At 63.0% G+C, this 3,861-nt stretch overlaps 1 protein-coding gene across 1 annotated transcript in view; it reads left to right on the top strand.

Annotated features, from left to right (window-relative positions):
* The first annotated feature begins 2,982 nt into the window (after positions 1 to 2,982).
* Positions 2,983 to 3,861, top strand: part of PDXK (pyridoxal kinase) — a 384,182-nt gene continuing 383,303 nt past the window's right edge. Inside the window, exon 1 of the mRNA XM_086935883.1 lies at positions 2,983 to 3,809. The gene's annotated coding sequence lies outside the window, so the exon portion shown is untranslated. The remainder of the gene's footprint in view (positions 3,810 to 3,861) is intronic.

Genomic DNA, 3,861 nt, shown 5'->3' with positions numbered 1-3,861 from the left:
GTAAACAAGCCCAGCCCAGGGCAGGTGTAAAACAAGCCCAGCCCAGGGCAGGTGTAAAACAAGCCCAGCCCAGGGCAGGTGTAAACAAGCCCAGCCCAGGGCATGTGTAAAACAAGCCCAGCCGAGGGCAGGTGTAAAACAAGCCCAGCCCAGGGCAGGTGTAAACAAGCCCAGCCGAGGGCAGGTGTAAAACAAGCCCAGCCCAGGGCAGGTGTAAACAAGCCCAGCCCAGGGCAGGTGTAAACAAGCCCAGCCCAGGGCAGGTGAAAATAAGCCCAGCCCAGGGCAGGTGTAAAACAAGCCCAGCCCAGGGCAGGTGTAAAACAAGCCCAGCCCAGGGCAGGTGTAAAACAAGCCCAGCCCAGGGCAGGTGTAAACAAGCCGAGCCCAGGGGGAGGTGTAAACAAGCCCAGCCCAGGGCAGTTGTAAACAAACCCAGCCCAGGGCAGGTGTAAACAAGCCCAGCCCAGGGCAGGTGTAAACAAGCCCAGCCCAGGGCAGGTGTAAAACAAGCCAAGCCCAGGGCAGGTGTAAAACAAGCCCAGCCCAGGGCAGGTGTAAACAAGCCCACCCCAGGGGGAGGTGTAAACAAGCCCAGCCCAGGGCAGATGTAAAACAAGCCCAGCCCAGGGCAGGTGTAAAACAAGCCCAGCCCAGGGCAGGTGTAAAACAAGCCCAGCCCAGAGCAGGTGTAAACAAGCCCAGCTCAGGGGGAGGTGTAAACAAGCCCAGCCCAGGGCAGGTGTAAACAAGCTGAGCTGGTGAGTGGGGGCAGGTGTAAAACTCATCAGGCAGATATGGGTGGCAGGTGTAAAACAAGCTGAGCTGGTGAGGGGGCAGGGGGTCCTGCTGAGCCCCAGGCCCCGCCCCCAGGGCGCCACCGCCTCCTCGCTGCCTGTGCTGACGCTGCCCCTCCGCCGGAAGTGACCTTCGTGTCCTTCCTTCTCCTTCTTGGGCCTGAGCCCCGCCCCCTCCCCGGGCCCTGAGCTGCCCCCTCCCCTCGGAGGCTGCTCCTGTCTGCCCCCCGCCCGCCCTGCTGCCCCTCGGGCCCCTCCCTGGGCCCCAGGGCTCCTCGGACTCTGCTCCTCCTGCTCTCTCGGTGTCAGGAGCCCTCCCTCAGGCCTGCACTCCTCCCCTCGCCTCTCCTGCCTCCTCCCTCCCTCAGGCCTGCACTCCTCCCCTCCCCTCGCCTCTCCTGCTCCTCCTCCTCCCTCCCTCCGGCCTCCACTCCTCCCCTCGCCTCTCCTGCTCCTCCTCCTCTCTGTGTGTCAGGAGCCCGCCCTCTGGCCTAGACTCCCCCCCCTCTCCACTGCTACTCCTTTCCAAGGTCCTGCCTACTCCCTCCCTCTGGCCTCCACTCCTCCCCTCGCCTCTCCTGCTCCTCCTCCCAAGCTCCTGCCTCCTCCCTCCCTCTGGTCTGGAGCCCTCCCCCTCTCCACTGATACTCCTCCTCTCTCTGTCAGACCTCCCTCTGGCCTATAGTCCCCCCCCCCCCCCCCCTCTCCACTGATACTCCTCCTCTCTCTGTCAGACCTCCCTCTGGCCTGTAGCCCTCCCCCTCTCCACTGATACTCCTCCTCTCTCTGTCAGACCTCTCTCTGTCCTGGAGCACCCCCCCCCCCTCTCCACTGCTCCTCCTCCTCTGTCTTTCAGACCTCCCTCTGGCCTGGAGCCCTCCCCCTCTCCACTGATACTCCTCCTCCTCTCTCTGTCAGACCTCCCTCTGGCCTGTAGTCCTCCCCCCTGTCCACTGATACTCCTCCTCCTCTCTCTGTCAGACCTCCCTCTGGCCTGTAGCCCTCCCCCTCCCCCTCTCCACTACCCCTCCTCCTCCTCCTCCTCCTCTCTCTGTCAGACCTCCCTCTGGCCTGTAGTCCTTCCCCCCTCTCCACTGCTCCTCCTCCTCTCTCTGTCAGACCTTCCTCTGGCCTGTAGTCCTCCCCCCTGTCCACTGATACACCTCCTCTTCTGTCTGTCAGACCTCCCTCTGGCCTGGAGCCCCCCCCCCTCTCCACTGCTCCTCCTCCTCTCTCTGTCTGACCTCCCTCTGGCCTGTAGCCCTCCCCCTCTCCACTGATACTCCTCCTCTCTCTGTCAGGCCTCTCTCTGCCCTGGAGCGCTCCCCCCTCTCCACTGCTCCTTCTCCTCCTCCTCTCTCTGTCAGACCTCCCTCTGGCCTGCTGTAGTCCCCCCCCCCTCTCCACTGATACTCCTCCTCTCTCTGTCAGACCTCCCTCTGGCCTGTAGCCCCCCCCCCTCTCCACTGATACTCCTCCTCCTCTCTCTGTCAGACCTCCCTCTGGCTTGTAGTCCTCCCCCTCTCCACTGATACTCCTCCTCTGTCTTTCAGACCTCCCTCTGGCCTGTAGCCCTCCCCCTCTCCACTGAAACTCCTCCTCCTCTCTATGTCAGACCACCCTCTGGCCTGTAGTCCTCCCCCCTCTCCACTGATACTCCTCCTCTCTCTGGCCTGTAGCCCTCCCCCTCTCCACTGATACTCCACCTCCCTCTGTCAGGCCTCTCTCTGGCCTGGAGCCCTCCCCCTCTCCACTGATACTCCTCTTCCTCTCTCTGTCAGACCTCCCTCTGGCCTGTAGTCCTGCCCCCTCTCCACTGATACTCCACCCCTCTCTGTCAGGCCTCTCTCTGGCCTGTAGCCCTCCCCCTCTCCACTGATACTCCTCCTCTCTCTGTCAGGCCTCTCTCTGGCCTGGAGCCCTCCCCCCTCTCCACTGCTCCTCCTCCTCCTCTGTCTGTCAGACCTCCCTCTGGCCTGTAGTCCTCCCCCTCTCCACTGCTCCTCCTCCTCCTCACTCTTAGCTCCTCCTCTCCACTGACCCTCTGATTCCTTCGCTCCGCCCCCTCTGGTCGTCTCGCCCCTTCTCCTCCTACCCTGCTTATTTCCTCTGCTTGCCCAATACTGTGCGCGCTCTCCACCCTCTTCCCCGCTGCTCTCCTCACTCCTCCCAAGCCTGCCCACCCCTTCAGGCTACCTTGCTAACGCCTAACATACTCCCTCTGGTTGTCCTTTCCTGTGCCCTGCTGTTGTCTCTCCCCTTCTTACAGCTGTCTCTCCTCTGTCCCCTCTCCCACCTGTCTCTCCCCAGTCCCCCCTCCTTACAGCTGTCTCTCCTCTGTCCCCTCTCCCACCTTCTTACAGCTGTCTCTCCCTCTCCCACCTTCTTACAGCTGTCTCTCCTCTGTCCCCACTCCCCCCTCCTTACAGCTGTCTCTCCTCTGTCCCCACTCCCCCCTCCTTACAGCTGTCTCTCCTCTGTCCCCTCTCCCACCTGTCTCTCCCCGGGCCCCCCTCCTTACAGCTGTCTCTCCCACACTTCTGCCTGCTGTTTTCTCCCTGTCTCTTGCTTTTCCTTCCTGTATCTGCTGCAGTCACTTCTTCTCAGTGCTGCTGTCTCTTCTCCTGTCATTACCTGCAGCTGTCCCTCCCTCTTTCCCTTGTCCCTCCCTCTGCCCTCCCCTGGCGCTGTCCCGCCCCCCTGTGACCTGCTCGTGTCCCTCCCACCCTCTTCCCCTCTCCCTCCCTCCCTCCTTCCTGCCCCCGGTCCGCCTCTCTCTCCCTCCCCATGCTGTATCTGGCTGCACTCTGCTGCTCTCGCCGGCTGCCTGCGTGCTGTCCCTGCCTGGGCTCCGATGGCGCTGCCTGACACCCGCTGTCTCTGCCTGGGCTCGGCTGTCTCTGCCCGGGAGCTGCTGTCACTGGCCTAGGCCTGCTGTCTCTGCTGGGAGCCTCGGCCACGGCCTGAGCTCGGCTGTCCCTTCCCCCGGCACTCTCCCGGATACCAGCACCAGTAAGTGACTCTCTGCTGCCTGCACCCTTGGTGGATCGCCCCCCTGCCTGCT

The sequence above is a fragment of the Lissotriton vulgaris genome, chromosome 8 (genome assembly GCF_964263255.1).
Source record: "Lissotriton vulgaris chromosome 8, aLisVul1.2, whole genome shotgun sequence".
Classification (NCBI taxonomy): domain Eukaryota; kingdom Metazoa; phylum Chordata; class Amphibia; order Caudata; family Salamandridae; genus Lissotriton; species Lissotriton vulgaris.
The sequence above is the reverse complement of the archived record's forward strand: the minus strand, read 5'-3'. Positions and strand labels throughout refer to the sequence as shown.